The sequence below is a fragment of the Chroicocephalus ridibundus genome, chromosome 8 (genome assembly GCF_963924245.1).
Source record: "Chroicocephalus ridibundus chromosome 8, bChrRid1.1, whole genome shotgun sequence".
Taxonomy (NCBI): domain Eukaryota; kingdom Metazoa; phylum Chordata; class Aves; order Charadriiformes; family Laridae; genus Chroicocephalus; species Chroicocephalus ridibundus.
Genome location: NC_086291.1, coordinates 55,306,331 through 55,324,973, shown reverse-complemented (window position 1 = coordinate 55,324,973; position 18,643 = coordinate 55,306,331). Strand labels below are relative to the sequence as shown.

The 18,643-nt window shown below is 57.2% G+C and overlaps 1 protein-coding gene across 5 annotated transcripts in view; it reads left to right on the top strand.

Annotated features, from left to right (window-relative positions):
* The first annotated feature begins 1,240 nt into the window (after positions 1-1,240).
* Positions 1,241-18,643, top strand: part of ELFN1 (extracellular leucine rich repeat and fibronectin type III domain containing 1) — a 111,805-nt gene continuing 94,402 nt past the window's right edge. For 3 of the 5 annotated variants that reach the window (XM_063344859.1, XM_063344865.1, XM_063344863.1), the window contains exon 1: positions 4,748-4,855. The gene's annotated coding sequence lies outside the window, so the exon portion shown is untranslated. Of the gene's footprint in view, positions 1,440-4,747; positions 4,856-7,016; positions 7,125-18,643 lie in introns of those variants that run through there. The other 2 variants (XM_063344862.1, XM_063344864.1) reach the window with 2 other exon arrangements.

The following is an 18,643-nucleotide window of genomic DNA, read 5'->3' as shown; positions in this document are numbered from 1 at the left end:
CGCGTAAATACAGACGCACCCAGGGTCCTGCACCCCCCCGGCCTGTCACACACACGCACAGGTACCCCCAACACACACACACACCCCGACACACCGCTGCGTGCCCCTGCCCCAAGGTGTGTCCCCCCCAGGCACAGTGTCACACACACAGAGAGGCAGATACTGCGAGGTGCACACTGACACTTCACAAACCCTGACACACTCACCCCCCCCACCAGGTGGCACACACAGAGTGTCACAGTGTCACACACACACAGTGCCACATGTGGAGTGTCACAGTGTCACACACGCACAGTGTCATACACATAGAAGTGTCACAGTGTCTCACAAGCAGTGTCACACACGCAGTGTCACACACACAGTGTCACACACACTGTCACACAGTGTCTCACATGCACAGTGCCACACATGCAGCATCACACAGTCACATAGTGTCACACACAGTGTCACACATGCAGTGTCACATGCACAGTGTCACAGTGCCAGACACACACAGTGCCACACACAGTGTCACACACAGTCACAGTGTCACATATGCACAGTGTCACACACACACTCAGTGTCACACACAGAGCCACGCACGCAGTGTCGCACCCCCCCCACAGTGTCACACACATGGTGTCACACACAGACACGGTCACACACAGACACGCAGTGTCACATGCAGTATCTCACACACACAGGCCGTGTCACATACATGATGTCTCACACACACGCAGTGTCTCACACACACAGGCAAACATGGTGTCACACACACACACGGTGTCACACACACAGCTACACACACACATGCAGTGTCACACACACGGTGTCTCACACACACGGTGTCATACACGTGGTGTCACACAAACACACACACACACGGTAACACACACAGTGTCACACACGCAGTATCTCACACACACGGTGTCACACACACACACGGTGTCACACACGCCCGCCCCGCTCCCCCCGGTGCCAGCCCGTCTCTCCCGGCCAAGCCGCTTATCCCTCCGTGCCGTGGCAGCGCGGCCGGACCCAGCCGGGTCGCACCGAGCCCGGGCGAGCCGAGCCCAACGGACCCGAGCCGAGCCGAGCCCAACCGAGCCGAGCCGAGCCGAGCCCACCCGAGCCGTGCTAGGCCGAGCCGCCCCGCACCCCCCGCCCCGCCGCGCCGGTGGGAGCCCCCCGGGCCTGGCAGCGCTGCCCGGCGCCGCCCGCACGGGCAGGGCTCTCCGCCTGACGCAGTGAGGAGCTGCAGCCCTTCTCTTCTCGGAGGCCGGCTCCAGCGCTGGGATTTGCTCGGCTGCCGGCTGCGTTTCCCCTGCCCGCCTCCTGCCCCCGGCCCGCCCGCCTGGAGAGGGGCGCGGGGAGCCGCAGCCGCCGGGTGCGCCCGCCGCCCATCACCGCGCCTCGGGGCTGGGCGCGCCGCCGAGCGCCGGGACCCGCCGCCGGAGCAGGTAGGTGCGCCCGCAGCCCCCGCCGCAGCCCCCCCCCCCCCTCCGTCACACCGCCCCCCCCTCCCCGGCCCTGGGCTGAGACCCCGCACCGGCCCCGCGCCCGGTGCCAGCTCGCCCCGGGCCTCCCGCCCCCGCCCGGTGTCTCCCCGCCGCGGCACCGCCCGGGGAGCCCCCGGTGCCCGGCGAAGCCCCCGGTGGCCGCTCCGTGTCGCCAAACTTTTCGCGGCTGCAACGCAGGTTGGGACTTCGGAGGATGAAGGGCGGGAGGGAGGGGGGGGGACGGGACCGCGGGGTGCCCTCCCCTCCGCGGGCGGGAGGGTCCCCGTGCTCGGCCGGAGCCGCTCCTGCTCCCCCTCTACCCCCGGGTGCGAGGAGGGGTCGGGCCCGGAGCGGCTCCCCCCGGCCGGGTCGGAAGCGCGGAGCCGGGAGAGCCCCGCCGGTGTGTGTCCCCCCCGCCTATGGGGGAACCCCATTTCGGGGTCTCCCCACCGCTTGCGGGGTGCGCCCAAGCCGGAGCATCCCCGGGGGTGCCGCCGCCGCAGCTGTTGCCTGCGGAAAGCCCCCCATACTCCGGGGGAAAAGCCGGTGCCGCGGGCAGCAGCGTCCCCCCCGGGGGCAGCAGTAGTGTCCCCCCCCGGGGGCAGGGGGCTTCCGCCCGCATCCCCTCCCCGCCGCACGGGGAGGGGGACGGACGGACTCTCACCCACCACCCCAAATAACCCCGGCGGCGCCGGGCCTCGGGGTGTGGGCTGTGGTAGAGCCGCCCCCCAGCTCTGCTCCCCTCGCCCCCCGCTCCCCCCCGGTCCCTTCTGCGTTCCCACGCCGGCAGTTTGGACCTGCCTCCCCACATGCGCTCCTTCAGCCGCTATTTCTGTCCTCGCGAAACGCGCCGCACACAGAGCTTTAATTAAAGAAAATTAGTGGAGGAGGGTGGTGGTGGCTGGGGAGGGGGGGGTTGTCCGTGCTCCGATAGAGGGGGACACACCGCATCCAGCCGGGGGCCGGTCCCTGGGACGGCGCCGGCCCAGCATCCCCGCCCGGTGCGGCGGCGGGGCCGGGCGGGCGGCTGCCGTCGCGCTGATGGCTGGGGGAGGCTGGAGGGTGGGGGGGGCAAGTGCCTGTCTATGAGTTTGAGCCGCTTTCGCTTGTTATTTAAAAAAAAAAAAGGGGGGGGGGGGTGACGGACGGGAGCGTGTTCCTGCCGGGTGGGTGCGTTGCAGTTTTAATTATAATGACAGATGTTGCTGTGAAGTTCCGTCTCGGTTCCCGAATTCGGGCTGAGCCCGGAGGACCGGGGCACTCGCCCCGTCGGCGGAGCCGCTGTTAAACCGCAGTCGGAGTTGCCAAAGAATTTTCTTGATGGCATTTTAATGAAGCCCGGCCGGGGCTGGGGGCCAGCGGGGGTGCCCCGTCCGCTCCCTGCCTTCCCTGGGGGGGTCCCTGGGCAAGGACCCCCTCTCCCCGTCCGCCTCCCGCCTGGCATTGCCGCCGAGGCCGTACCCTGATGCCAGGGCGGTGGGGGGCAGTGGGGGGGCAGCCCCCCCCGTTGACCCCCCGCGGGTAGGACCCCTCCAACCAGCCCAAGCCCCCGCCGGTCCCCAGCCCGCGTCCCACTCCATATGGAGCGGGGCGGCTCCACCCGTGCGCGGCGGGACCCGGCCGGCAGCAGCATGTTCCCGGTGTTGGGGACATGCCGGCCCGTCGGGGTGTCCCCGCAGCACCCTCCTCTCCTCCTCCAGCTCTTCCCGACCAGAAACCTCCGCATCCCCGCTCATCCCTGCCTTCCCCGGGGCCGGGCAGCCCGGGGGAACCGCGCTGCTGCCCACGTCCAGGCTGTGATTTGCAGCCCGGGGAAAGCCCAGCGGAGGGAGGGGAATGGGGGGGGGGGACAGACACACATACACCGATATCAACAGGCTCCCCCGGCGGGGGGAGAGGCAGCGGGGCCGCCGGGCTGAGCCGCAGGCAGCCGCTCACGCCTTCCCCCGCCGGGGACTCGCCTCCTCCCGGCAGCTCCGCGCCTCTCGGTGCCTCTTTGCACTGGATTAAATATTGAGAAGTTTGCGGCGGTGAATAAAGCGATCGTTAATCGACATTGATGGCAACGTTGCAAAGTGGGTGGCACCTCCTGTGGAAACGGCACGGCTCACCGGGCAGCGGGCGGGGCCCTTCGGGGGGTATTTTTAAGGGGTTTCACCCCAAATTAAGGGTTTGTCGCTCTGAAGGCTCCGGCAGCGCCCAAACCCAGAGGCTGCTCTTCAAATTTCCGAAGGTGTTTTTAAGGGAAAAAGCGGATTTTTCCGCTCTGCCTGACTGGAAAGAATAATCCCGTGCCTGTGCAGAGAGGAGGGAACCCCCCTGAAGTTCAGACCCTAAAATAACCCACCCCCACTCCCAGCACCTCCCGCCGGCACCTCACAGGGCTTACACCCCCCCAGATCCCGCGGGTTTGCCCCGGCTTGGCGGGGTGCGCAGGCAGCGGGGGGCAATGGGCAGCGGGGTGCTGTCGGGGGGGGTGGGTTCGGGAGCGAGTCCCCAGCCCCCCCGAAGTGCAGGGGGGGGCAGGCAGCGCTGTGCAGCGGAGGGACCCCCGTCCTGGGGAAGGCTGGGGCGGGGATGAACTTTGCCGGGTGACCTGGAGGAGCGAGCGGCCCCCGGGGTGGGGGAGTCCTCCGGAGGGAGGGGGGGCGATGCCCTGGCTCCCCACGCCGGGCTCAGCCGCTCCTCTCCGGGCTTGAGTCAGCGCTTTTGGAAGCCGGGTGGATGGGGCTGCGCGGAGCGGAGCGAGCTGCGGTCCTGCCGCGGGTGCGGAGGCAGCGGGAGAAGGGGAGGAAGGACGGGGCTGGGCTGCGGGGGAGGGGGGTGGGTTGGCGAGCAGAGAGGGAAGGAGCGGGCGAGGGTAACCCGGGGGATGCGGGCCCACCCGTCCTCTCTCCGCGGGCAGCGACGTGGCGTGGGATGGGGCGGGCGGAGGGCAGCGCGGAAAGCCCTGGGGGCGACCCGGCGCCTCGGTGACGGGCGCCGGAGACCCGCCTGTACCCCCCCCAGGGCGGGTCGGTGCCGTGCCCACGGACGGCCCCCCCCACCGACCCCGCGCTGGGGGACGCTACCCCCCCCACGGCCCGTCGCTGCCCCACGCGTGTCCCGGCCCGGCCGCCCCTCCGGGCTGGGGCAGCGCCGCTCTGTGACAGCAGAAAGTGGCTGGAAAGGGGCGAGGCGTCACACGCTCTGCCTCCGGGAGGCAGGGAAACGCTGAGGGACCGATGGGAAGGCATGAATGAATGAATCTCCATAAAGAGCCCCAAGCAGCAGGGAGAGGGAGAGAGGAGGAGGAAGGAGGAGAGGAGGAGGAGGAAGAAGAAGAAAAAGAAGAAGAGCCGGAGCAGGGCAGGCAGCAGCAGACGTGATGCCGGCAGGTAAGGAGGTGCCGGTGGCCGCATGTCCCCCTCGATGCCCGGGCTGGCAGGTTGGGGGGCACGGCCCGAGTTGCGGGGGGAGCCACCGGGACCCCGCGTGGGTTTGGTTTTATTTTTATTTTATTTTAATTTTTTTTTTTTTTTTTTTTTAGGGGGGCACGTTTCCCTCCTGCCTCCTTGCAAAATGTGGGACTCCCCAAACTTCCCAGGACTCCCCCCCGCCTCGGTCCTGCCGCCCCGCGTCCCGCTGGCTCCCGCTGAGCCCCTTTCCCCGGGGCAGCCCCCTCCGGGCGGGGAGGCGGCCGGGCGGTGCTCGGCGCTGCGCGCCGCGGGGGGAGCCGGGCCGCAGCTCCCCGGCGGGCACCGGCACCGGCGGCCGGACCAGCCCCGCACCAGGGAGCCCCGAGCCGGGCCCAGCGCGCCCGGTGGCAATGCAGCCGCTTCTGCCTGGCGTCCGGATTTATCCCCCTGGGGGCATCCAGCTCTGCTCCGGCCCCCTTTGCTTTGTGGGGGGGTTCAGTGGGGAGCTCCTCTCCTCCCGATCTCCGTCCCCCCTTCACCGCTATGTCCCTGCTGCCGTTACATAAGGCAGAGCAGCGTGTAGCCAGCGCTACCGCGGGCCAAAGCCCCGGGATCTCATCCGAGGGATGCCCAGAGCTGAGCCCAGCCCCGTCCGGCTGCTCCCCGTCCTCTGCTGCACCGGACCCGCCGCCTGGGGTGAGCCACCCCGCTGCCATCCCCTGCCTGCTGCGGGCATTGTGCTTGCGGGTCACGCAGACGGGCAGCTGGCTGGGGGGGGGGACAGGTACACACATACGTACACATGCACACCCCCTCCCCTGCCCGGCAGCCTGCGCTTCGGCTCTCATGCAGAGCTGCCCTGCACTAACGCTGCCGAAATGCGTGTAGCCCTGGCTGCGCACACACGCACACGCCGGTGCGCGTAGCAGCCTTGCTCGCGCAGATGGGTCCTCTCCAAAGCGATGCTTGCCAGAAGTGTTTGCACACAAACATGCTGCAGTAGGTAGCCCATGGGTCACACTCTCGCACACACGTGGGCTAGTGCATGCCGTGGGCTAGCGCATGCTGTGGGTGCTCACCGGTGCCGGCACAGGGCTGGTGTGTGCTCTCCCTGCCTGCGTGCATGGGCACCGTACGGGGATGGCTACCTCCTCATGCCAGCTCCTAGCCCAGGCGGGTGTTGGGAAGGCTGCAGGCCTGGCAGGGCAGCCCTGGCTGGCTGCGGTGGGCAGCTCTGCGGCTGCCCGCGGCTTTCCCTTCCCTGACCGAGGTGCTCCGAGCAGGAATCAATAATGCCTTTCTGATTGGCTTCAATTCCCCATTCAAAGTAGTCACTGCATTAGGACTTGATTTTTCTCCCCTTTGACTCCCGGCCAGATTAGATTGTGAATTTGGCTGATTTCAAGCAACTGGGGGAGGGCAGAGTCATACAGCGAGCGAGTGAGAACTGAAATATCCTACAGGATCCCCTGGAGGGGAGAGAAATCAGGTCTAGATAAGAGCTTGTTCTCCCTGTCTGCCTAATGCTTTCCTGTTTGATGATCAGAAAACACAGGATCCAACCTCTCACCAGGACGGCTTAACTATGAAAGGTCAGGCTCTCGGCTTGTTCAAGGTGCAGGGTTTATTAGTATGAGCTATGGATTATTTATTTCGGTTCTCCTATCATATACTAAATATAGGATCGCACAACGCGTGCAAACAGAAGGACGTGGCCAGTGCTCCAAAGGTTTCTGAGCCGAGCTTTGGATGTAGCGCTGAGGTTGGAGAAGCTGTGACAGGGACAGGACACGCGGTCCGTGCCCTGGAGACCTCAGCACTCTCCCGCCTGTTTGTAAAGTCTCAACCCCATCCTTGGGCAATTTTTTCCGATGCTTATTTTCCCCGTGCACGTGCCGGGGACAAGCGAGTGGGTTACGACAGTGAAGCCCCGTGTCCCAGAGGGACACAGAAAGCACCGGCTGGGCGCATCCCAGCCACGCTGGTCCGGGTGGAGTTTCTCTGGCGGCTGCTCCAGGGCCGGGATTTCAAGCCAAGGAAAACCACAGCAGCACAGCAAGACCCGCAGCATCCCAGCTGCCGGCATTCAGCTGTGAATTGGTGTTAACTCCAGGTGTAGCAGAAGCCTGTGATTAGGTGGTTTCTCAGCAAAGGGCACTGGGAAGCCTGGTGGAGCAGAGGGACTTAAGGAGGAGTTGCTGCAGGGCAGTGAGGAGCCTGAGGTGGAGAGGCTGTGGGCTTGGCGCAGGTAGGCTGTGCTTTTCTGAGGTGTTGGTGATGGGGTGGCAGCTGGTGGAGCCAGCAGCAAGGCTTTGAGGTGGAGGGGGGGATGCTACTGCAGGGGTTGTGAGGGGGTATGAGCTGGGAGCCTGGCTTTGAGCAGCATTTTGCATGGTCTGATGTGTTTGCTGGATTATTTTTTTGGCGTGTCATGAACTCAGGGCCTGGGGAGAGTCTGAGCAAGCCCGATGGTGGGGCAGCATTGGGGCTGAGTGTCTGGTGTGGTGAGGTGGAGGTGTGATGGCCAGCAGCAGAGTGGGCTGGTGGGGAGGAGAGGACCTGAGTGGGGCTCAGTGGGGCAGCTATGGAGCTGTGCGTGTCCCCAAGCTGCAGGAGAGGAAGGAGGCAGAGCTGTGAAAGCAGTAGGGCTCTGGGGACCCTGGGGTGAAGGGGCTGGAGTGCAGACCTTGAGCCTTGATCCTGTGTCTGCTACACCCCCAGGAGGGGGGGGGTGGCAGGGGCTCGGTGCGGAGAAGGAGCATGAAATGATACGTGAGGTGTAGCTTGGCTGCTGGAGTGGTGGATGCATGTACAGCCCCTTGCACCAGGGTCATCTGGGTCCCTGAGATGTCCCTGTAATAGAAGCAAATAATAATGAATATCTAAGAAAGGAGATGTGAAAGTCAGCTCCAGGTGAGGGGGACCCGGAGCCTCCGCGCGCCACGAGGAACTGGGGCAGGAGGGTCTGGAGGAGGTGGCACTGGGGGCGCAGGGAGGGTGTCAGCCTGTGTAAGGGAGCTGGAGGAGAAGGGAGTCGCTGTGGTTCTGACAGCGGCCTGAGAGAAAGCCGGGCGCTTTTAAAAAGCGAACTCAACAAACCAACAAAAAAACCCCCTATCCATCAGGGGAGGCTTATCTGTCACTTGGGTCTGGCCCCTGTACAGCCTGGCGTGGTCCCCCCTGCGATGTGGGGCTCAAGGTATAGTTCTGGATGACCCAGTGGCCGGAGAACCGCTGATCATGAGGAAAAACCCTCTGCAAACAAAACTGTGGCTGGCAGCCACGGGGAGCGGAGCATCCCGGGAGCCTGAGCACCTTCTCCCCTCTGGGGAGAAGCCGGGGTCCCAGGACAGGGTCCAGAGCTGCGACCCCTCTTCCTGCTGTTGGGATCCTGCCCAATTTGGGGACTAGACTGTCGTCAAGGCGTTGTGTTCAAACACGCACGTCGTACGTGTTCAGGGCTCTCGGTGAAGAAAGCCGAATGAACACAACCCCGCTGGCTGCCCCCATCCCTCTCCCCTTTGTGCCTGGGGGGAACCAAGGGGGAAAAACTCCAAGGTTTGGGGTTGTTTTTTTTTTTTCTTCCCCATCTCAGTATTTCTTTAGGAGCTGGACAAGGGCAATCTCTGTGGCTCACTGGTATTTTTAAATCAGCAGGAATAAGTGTATGGAAATGTATGTGTTTTACTGTATCAGCTGCTATCAGCTTTTAGCTTTATTACAGTAAGTGCAGAGTTTTTTGTGGGCCAAACTCATTCATTGGATTTAATGGAGTCAAACTGCAGGCAGATTTGGCAACTTGTTTGTGTATATCTTTGTAAAATGGACAGGCAGAGATAATAAAATTTTACACTTTATGTGGCATCTTTTAGGGAAAAGTCTTCCAACATGTTTTATAAACAGCATGCGTGTTTCGCTACAGCATATGCTCATACCTAAGTACGAGACTCTAACGCTGCTTTGGTTTTTTCCCTTTCCTAGAGCTGTGCGTGTGCGTGAACTCGGATTCACCCATGCTATGTTCTCGTGCTGCTTTCCTTGCACGTGTCTTTAGCTGTTTTAAACAATTTCATTGTATTTCTTCCTTTCCTTCTGGTGTATTTGTATCTCTTCCTAGAAACCCAGGTGTAGTGAGAACCCTAAGCCTTGCTGTGAAGGGCTCAGGAGGAGGGAAGAATAATGTATGTAAAGCCTCTTGCTAAATACCCAAAGCACAAGTAAACTGTCCCCGCTGCAAATGCAATATCTCGGGACCTTTCGCAGGTAAAAACCTCTGCTGTGAAACCCTTGAGGGGCTGATTTATTTATTTATTTTCCCCCCTCTTTCCCCCCAGATGCTGTTTCCCTCTATTTCCAGGGTGTGATGGTATTCGTTTCTCGACCTGTGCTGGGCCTTTCCTAATGTAACATGGAATAAACCGGCACTTGAGGCTGTAGGAAAAAAATAGAATGTATTTCTAGAAGACGGATTTTGTTCTTTATCAAGGCATTTGATGTTTTTTCAGGCTCTAAACAAATTAGAGCTGGACCTGTGGCTACCGGCCGTAGGGAGGGGAAGCAGCTGATAAGCTGAGCTAATTTCTTACACGGCTTTGACTAGCAAATGGTCATCGCTGCCCCATACGGAGCGCTTGGGTGTGCGGAACCGGGGGTAGAGAGATGCAGGGTAAATGCAAACGATGGTGAGTGACAAGGAAGTAAACAAATCTGGCGATTCTGGTGACATTAAAATAAATTGCGGGTGGTGAGGCGTGAGATGTATGTGATGTCAAAGGAACCCTATAATGTATTTATAGCCCCAATCAGGATTTGCTGGGGTTTCTAAATAATGCATTAATTCAATTACATGTTCTTAATTAGTGTTTGCTCAAATTGGAGCAACATCATTAATTTACTTTTACTGCCTCTTGTTTTTATTTTGCTGGTGCGGTGGGGCTCATTCTTTGCCTCTGTCCCCTCTCGGCTTTGTGGGACTCGTAACACCCGGCTGTGACGCTCACGCCACGAGCTCCAGCTTCTTTGCCGGTACCATTTTTCTGTATTATGAACATTTTTACGCTTGCAGGCTGCGCAGTGCTGACCTGACCCTGTAAGTGGAGGAAGAGGGAGCGAAAAGAGCCCAGATGTGAAGTGGCTCCTTTCAAAAGCCGAGCAGCATCCTCTCGCGGCAGAGCAGGGCCGGAGCAGGATGGGGCCCTTTGGGCTCCCCCGAGCACGGGGATTTTTGTGTGTATTTAATTGTTGGGTTGTTTTTTTTTTTGTTTGTGTTTGTTTTTTTTTTCCTGCCTGGAAACTCGGGGTGGTTGCAGGGACGGCTGCTCCCATCCCTCGGTGGTCTCTGTGGTGGATGCGATCACACGGGACTGCTCCCCTCCACTGCCGGCACCCAAAGCTGCTCCGGGATGGGGAGGCACAGGGTGCTGTGTCACCCATTGGGGCTCATGTCTGCCCCGCTGCTGCAGGGGAGGAGCTGAGGGGTAACACCTTCAGCGCTGTGCCCTTTATCGCTCTGTCCCGTGCTCTCCAGCCCTGCTCCCGGGGGTTCGCTCTTCAGCTCCTCCTGGAAAGGAAAGCTGGGGCAGGGCATGTGTGCAGGGGGCAGGCTGCCGGCTGGGGCTCCGGACCTCTGCACAAGCCCAGTTTGGGGTTAACATTTATCTTAAATAAGCCAGTTATACATTTATTACAAATGCAGGATGATAAATAACAGTTCAGGGAGACTAGCGCCAGCCAAGGCAGCTCCCTCCAAGCCGTGCCTCCCAGGAGCAGATGGACACTTGTCCCAAGTCTGCAGCGAGCAGCTTGGGCTTTCTTACCCCCTGCCCCATTTCTTCTCTTGATTCTTTTCTTTTTTCTGGCTTTGCTTCTCTTCCCCACCCTCTGCCCACTCTCTCCTCCGGCTCGGAGGCGAGCGGTGCTGCCTCGAAAGCCCCATTCATCACCGCCCGCTAGCGAGGCACAGGCGGCCGCCGCCGCTCCATTGATTGACTGCGGCGGTGAGTGAATTTAAAATCATTACGCTCCTGAGACAGCTTTTTAAATATGACGAGGTGAAAATCAAAGCCGTACGGAAGCCTTTGCGAAAGGGGTGTCTCCAGCCAGGGAAACCCCCAGGTGCCGTCGGGGTCTAGGGGAGACCCCACTGCTCCCGACCCCGTGGGTGCCCCCGGTGAGCCCAGACCCCTCGGTGCCGGGGAGATGGGAGCGGGCAGGCAGCTGCCGGCGGAGAATTAAAGAGAAATATTTCACTGTAGAAAAGACTATTGTGTAAAGCCATCCATCTGCTGTCTCAGCTAATGCTTTGCATGAATTAATGAGCTGATTGATTAGGAAAACCTTGCAGCAGCCGGGTGAGGTAGATGATTCTGCTTCTCGTGTTACAGGTGGGGGGAACTTGGGGGCACAGAGGTTGAGGTGGAGGTTTCCAAGTTTGGTTTGGGTTTGTTTTTATTTTTTTTGCCGCTAGTGAATGCTAAGGTTAAGACATTTGTCTGCGTCTTGTTTTACTGATTGATCAATCTGATTTTTTTTGGATGCTTTTTGGCTTTGAGAGCAGCTGCGAGAGCTCGGTACGGCTGCAGCTCAGCCCTGGAGAGTCTCCGCTCCGGATCTGATCTTCCAGCCTGTTTGTGGCACAACAGCAGAGTCTGCTACGGCTGTGATGCTTGTAACCAACACTCTCTTCTCCTTCCACTGAATAAGACAAACTCTCACCGTTTCTTACAGCACTGGCTGTTTAACACACCTTCCTCTGGCCCTCCAGCCTTTACCAGGCAAGGCTTTCCATAAGCATTCCCGTATTCCTCAAAGTAACGCTCCTGGCCACCTGCAGCTGGCAGAGAGTCTGGTTGTTGCCGGCTGGATGCACGGAGCATCTCCGCTCCTCTCCTCTCCGCTAGGATGAGTGCAGCTTTTCAAGAACGGCGCATTGAGCAAGTGTCACTCCACAGCCCCAAAAATCTATCAAAGGAGATGACAGCGGCTGTAAGCATTAATCATCCGGTCTCATCAAAATAAAGCTGTTGCAATAGAGCATTGTCAAAGGAGGAATGTCTTGACTTCAGCTCGGTGCTGGTTCCATCCGTGCTGGTGGTTCACCAAGGTGTTCCTGTGGGAGATGGTGATTGTGTGGCCCAAGTGCTCACCTTGTGACATTATTAATTAACTCTTCCCTCTCCAGGCTGGGCAGCTGGTCAGTCCGATCACAAGGAAAAAGCCTGGGACAGTCGAGGGGTTGAAGTAGTTTATTCTTATTGCTGTGAGAAGTTTGTGCCTGGAATAAAAGCAGGGGGGAGTGCGGAGCAGCACTGAAGGGGCACTTCCCCCCCCGCCCCGAGCTCTTGTTGCGAAAGGAGTAAAGTTGTTAAAGCAATGCAAAAAAAGGCAGTGATTTTTAAAAATAAATAAATAAGGTATTTAACATCTGGTTTAGGCTATAAAAATACCCCCTTCTGCTCTAATCCTGCCCCAGGACGTGGCTTGGAAACAAACCCCATAACCCTAGTGCTCGTTCTGCCCCTGCTCCGGACGCAGCAGGTACAAGCGCTGTGGGCAGACGTAGCGAGGGTGACAGACAGGGCATCCAGCAGGGCTGGCAGGACAAGGGACGTGACTGCTGGTGTCACCGAGCTGATTAACTCCTGGGGATGGAGGGAGGCACTGTGGGAGTGTCACTTCCAGCCACCTTCTCCTGGGAAGGCGGCGCTGAGCAGTGAATTGTGAGGTCTGGCGCGTGGCCCCAGGGGACGGAGAGCCGCTGGAAGCGGTTTTCTCTTTAAAACCCAGGAGTTCAAACCTATCTCTTGTGTTTTATGGCACCATTGAACTTTTATGCTGTCTGGGTTTGAGCCTCTCTCCCTGGAGGCTGCGGGGACCTGGTCCGTGCTAGGAAAAGACTGCACTTTGCGAACTGTGCAGCGGAGCGGGACAGCGAGGTGGGAATGGGATGGAGCTGTGCATCTGCCCACCTCTGCGGTGCCGGCAGGTAGGACTGAGACTGTGGGTACAAACAGGCTGGGGGGGGGATGGACACCCGGCTGCGCCCATCCTGTGTGGCTCGCTCCGCCTGGCTCCTGTCGACCTTCTCCAGGGATGTGCCGAAGCGCGGGCACAGGAATAATGCAACTGCTGCTGGAGAACATCTATCACAGACGAGTAAAAAGAAAACTTCAATAAATCGACACGTTTCAACAGGTGTCCCAATTCCCAAAGGAGCAGAAGTCAGGCTGTGGAGTTTGTGTAACTGCTGCATCTTTAAGAAAGAAGGGGGAAGTAAATCTCTGGAATGTGATTCTTAAAGCTCCCCAAGAAATAGAATCATTCAGCTTGGAAAAGACCCTTAAGATCGAGTCCAACCGTAATGCTTACAGACAAAGTGAATGTCACCGCCCCATCGAAGTTCAGAGAAGTTTGTCATGTTGTTTCCTGCGTGGGTCAGTTTGTTAATCTTGATCTTCACTAACGGTTTTGCAGGAAGGATTAAAATCCTTCCCAGTTGTGAGCTCAGTTGTAGGGTCTTTAATTCCACGCTGGCCTTAAGAAAAAGCCTCAAACTTTCTGCATGGCTTCCCCCCCCCCCCCCCCAATGAAAAATTACTGGTTCCTGTTCTGATTTTTGTGTGTGTGTCCTTTCCGGTCCCTATTTTACTAACAAAACAGGTACAAACCAGCACCATGTTGTATAGCTCTTGGATGACGCGCTCTCTTTTTCACTTGAACTCATACTTGTGATGGTGAACAGAGTAATACGCTTCATTTTAATTAGGCTGGGTTGGGAAATAAGTGTTTCACTTATTGATTTTGGGGTTTTTCTTACCCCCTTTGTTTTGAAAAGCTGTTGTCTTTATTTTCAGCAGGCCAAATCTGAAGTGTTGTTGCAAATCCTGACTTTCCTCTGTGGTTTAGACTATAAGCATCTCCTCGGAGCCAAGGCTTGTGGGGTTCCTTGGAGCTGCTGAGTTACAGGTGACCTGCTCTTCCGCAAACGGCGTGTAAAGAGCCGGCCATGGGGACTAGGTGGGAAATAACCTTTAAAACTGGTCAGGTTTTCTGTGACCGTCTGAGAGCCCCTTGTAGCTGGAAGGGGGATCGTGCCTGGGGAACCGGTAGCTGTATTCGGTGGGTGAACCCGGAGGTGAAGTGACATGCCAGGGGTTACCTCGGGTGTTGATGCTGGAACCTGTGCTGGGACCAAGTCTTTTGACACCTGCTTCTGCTCTAACCACGGGATTTATTTCCTTTCTTTGTCCTTAGTTTTGCAGCGCCAGGAAATTTTTGCTTAATTTTAAATGTTCTCCTAAATCTTGGTGACGGCAGATTGACGTAAGCGTGTGCTGGATCAGGGCCTGTTCTCTTATGCATATGGATGCGTACACAGCTGTAAGCGTTTTCCATCTTTAGGTCTCCTGCAGTGCAATGGAGACATCTTCCCTCCCTGCCCAGGGATGTGCCCTCTCTCCCCTTGCACCACGGGCAGCAGTGCTGGGTTCCCCCGGCCTCCAGAGTGAGAAGGTGGAGGTGAATTTGGATGGAATTGCTGGTTGCTTTGATCACTCATTGTCCATCAAGTTGGCTAATGAAGCCGGTGTGTGCGGGTGGCCTCCTGGGACAGGCGGGAGCTGGGCACGGCAGTGGGGTGAAGGCCTGAGTGTTCACAGCATCATAGAATGTGGTGGGTTGGAAGGGACCTCTAAAGGCCATCTCGTCCAACCCCCTGCAGTCAGCAGGGACATCTTCAACTAGATCAGGTCGCTCAGAGCCTCATCCAGCCTGGCCTTGAATGTCTCCAGCGATGGGGCCTCCCCCACCTCTCTGGGCGACCTGGGCCAGTGTCTCACCACCCTCACTGTAAAGAACTTCTTCCTAATGTCTAATCTAAACCTGTCCCGCTCTAGTTTAAACCATTGCCCCTCGTCCTATCGCTCCATGCCCTTGCAAACAGTGTTGCAGTAGCATCTTTCCCTGCACCTCATGAGCTGGGAAATCCCTCCCGGCCTGATGCTCTTGGAGGTTTTGGGTTGTGTCTGAACACATCAGCAGAGAACAACACGTTGGTCATGTCTTATCTTCCAGAGCTTGCCCCAGGTATTCTTTTTACTGGTGTCACCAGCAGCTCAAATGCGGCTGCTGCCTTGGGGGTGAGAGCAGCAGCTCCCAAAAAGGGTGACACAAACAGGTTGGGTTTGGGGACGAGGCAGGTGGTGTCATCCCAGACGGGCAAACGGGGATGGGAAAGTCCAGGCTCTGCATCCCTTAGGATACGTGATATCCCTTCAGCCACGCCGTAGCCCAGATGCTTGTTCAAGAGGGAGCAAAAGGCGCTTCCTCATCACTGTGCGGCATCTGAGCTTTCCTAGAGGTCTCCATCCATTTACCAGCACGGATTGTGCTCCTGAAGCTCTGAGGCCGTGCTGGGTGACAGCCGGAAAAAAAAAAAAAAGAAAAAGTGTCGGGGAGAGCAATTCCACCTTATTTAAGTTAAAAGGGATAGTAATGTATAAACCATTTAAATACTTCATCTGTGTAAGAGCCCTGACGGATTTTGTACTCCATCTGCACGTGTAATGCTGGGGCAGGGATGGCAGCGGGGCACCAGCGCTGCTCGGGTCCGTGCTCAGCAGACGGGGGGCGAAGTGGCTGTGCCCCCGCTGTGGGTGGGGCTGGCGGGCTTTAATTAAAGTGTTTTATTTAATTGGGGGATTCATTTTACCCTCTAGTGGGTGAAAATTATCCGTGTCTTAACAGGTTGGGCCTGACTGTCTGGAGGGAAGGGCCTCATCCTGCTCCTCTGCGCTTTCTGCCTGCTGGGTGCCCGGTGACTCCGGAAGATGCTCAAAATAGCCCCAAATCAGAGCTGTGCCTGCTCAACCTTGTGGAGAGTCACGAGGTCACTGGTGTAACTGGGAGGAGAATTTGTCCTTCTGGCTTTAAAAATAGCTGTATTTTCATTAGTGGTGTTTTCCTCGGGGCGGCCCAGGAGCTTGCAGGGGTTCGTATCCCAGCCGAGGCGCTGCTGAGCGGGAAGGGGTGTCAGGACACCCCAGTTAATCCCATTTCCAAAACACAATTGTCTCTAAAAACGAACCAAAACATGCAAAACTCTGCGGGTTACTTCTTCTTCCCCAAGTATTTATTTTTCCTGGCATCCTGTATCCAGGTTGAAGATGTTTCCTCTGTGGAACGCGCTCTCTGATACTGCTAAATAGGATTCTGTAAACTCCAGCAGCTCAAGTGTTTAGTTAGGGTCCAAGGGTGTTTTTTCGCCTTTTTTTTTTTTTATCCCGACTCTGTCCATCCTTACTGAAGTGCGGGGTTCCTAGTGATGAGCGATTCAGGGCTTATCGCTGGGAAGTGCCGTGAATGCCAGACCCGCACTTACACGAGGAGAGAAATGCATGAATTTTTCCACATCAGTAGGAGCTGAAGATTTCGCTAAAGGTGTCTCCAGCTGCAAGTAGTGAGATACGGCTCTGCCGGAGAGCTCGGAAGAGGCAGAAACCTGCATAGAAAATTCAAATGTGGATTTCATGCCTCGGCCTAGAAGCTAGAAGGAAAGATGCAGGTCCTGGCCGGCTCTCGGCTGTGCAACAGGTAACGCGGGCTCCCCGATCACGACGTTGCTGAAGCACAGACATTGGGGCCGTCTTTAGTCTGATTTTGGAGATGTTCGTTAGGGAGCGCTGGGCTGGACGCCGGCTGGGTTGTCTCCAGGGCTGCAGCACAGCCAGGTACACACGGGGATGCATCGTCAGTGCTGTCCCCATGTGTCCCTCTCCACGCACTGGTTGCAGAGGGTCCTGCTGGGTCAGCTGTTTCTGTCTCCATTTTTTTTTTTTTTCCTTAATATGTAAAAGCTCCATTAAATGCTATCACCGCCTGGGATGCGGAGGGACTTGAGACAGACTGACCGCAGCCAGGGCAGGGGCGGTGGGGACAGACTTACCTTCCCAATTACAGCCTCTGGCGGTACATGCTGAAGGAAAAGGAGAAGTAATAAGTAAATCGAGCCTCTGTTTGTTGTCCTTAAGGTCTGTCTGTTAGCTAATGAGGCAGATGGCTGAACCTCTTATTAAATAATACTACCTAGCACTTTTGTAGAGTTATAGGTGGTAACTGGGTTAAACCCAAGCTCTGTATCGACAAGGGGCTGAAAGCAGCACCTCCTTCTGCTGGGGATTTGATTTCGGCGTGTGCTGGGGGCTCTGGTAACGAGGGCAGGTCTGTGCCTCGGTGAGCTCTGCGGAGCAAACCCTCCCTGGGAGGGAGCGTCGCCTCTGCCGGGCTCGGACCCTGCACGGATGGGGCTGAGCATGGCCTGTGCTCACCCCACCATGGGTAACGGTGGGGGTAAACGTCCACTGGGACCCCTCAGCACAGCAGTGCCCCGTTCGTGGGGTCCCCATCAGCCCTCTGTGCCCCAGCTTTGCCTGCTGCCGTGTGCCCCCCACCCAGCGTCATGTCAACTCACCTCTCTGCCTTGCCCCCCTCCTCGTGCCCCCGTGGGGTTTTGGTGCCCGGCACGTAGCTGATGTCTATTGGTAAGACAATACTTCAGCATTACTTAGTGAAAACACAGGCAGCATTGTGCAGCCGGCAGCAACATTGATTGAAGTGATATTTAAGCCAAGGAAAATACATGATACATAGTCTAGGATTCCTTGCTTATCCATCATATAATGCAGTTCATGGGGATTAAATATCCCTCCTGTAAAGTTGTTTGAGATCAGTGTTGTTATTTGTTTTGCAAATGATCCTGACAGGGATGCTGAGTGCTATTGATTACCAATGGTTCTTTAAAAATTACTATTATACTGCAAATTATAAGCCTTGGGGGTATCCAGTTATATGATAATGGAAAGGCATTGGTGTGTAATGACACATGCATCATAATAAATTTGCTCTTCCTATATAATGGAGACTGAAAGGGACATGATTTATGACCGATAGCATTAGCTGCCTGCCATGGTATGTCCGAGGTAACGTGATGGAATTGCCTGGTTGTTCATCGTGGCAAGAAGTATTAATGATTAGAAAAGCTATTTAGAAAAAAATGAAGAAAGAAAAGCCTTTATTCTGAACAAAATCTCCTATATCTTCCCATTAAAATATGTAAACCACTCTTCCAATTCATAAATAGCTAAAATCCCTCCATCACTCTCCCATGCTCCGTTCCAGGAGCATCCACAAAGCACTGCACACACGAAAACCAATGCTGCCAGTCCTAGAGGAACCCCTGGGTTTGCTGGGAAAGCCTTCACAGAGCTCCTGGCCATGGCTGTGATGAAAGTGCAAATGAGAGCCTTGATCAGCTGGGAATTTCTATGTGTTGGTGCCCTTGAAGCCAATGGAGGACACTCGTGTTGAGTTGTGTGCTCTCGTTCCTGATGATGAACGCGTGGTAATGCAACCGCTTGTCTTCCAGGCTCTCCTGGTGTTTCCCAGCTCTGTAGCTGAGGACAGAACACTTGATGTGTTTGAGAGGAGGCAAAGGGCTGCTCCAGGCTATGGTGGCTTGAGTGGTGCCGCAGGAACCTCCTCCACCTCGGGGGACAGTGCTGGGCGTTGCGACCTTACCCTGGCCGCGTGCTCTGGGCAGTTGAGAGGTGCTTTTGATGGCCTTCCCATCATGGGACGGCATGGAGGGCTGGTAGACCTGGCATCGAATCCTCCCTGCGGTGGGTAACACGTTCAGGAAGGTGTGCGCTGCGAAGGTTAAATCAGATGCTTTTTACCGTGGCCGTTGCGTGCTCTTGGCATCCTGCTGCAAAT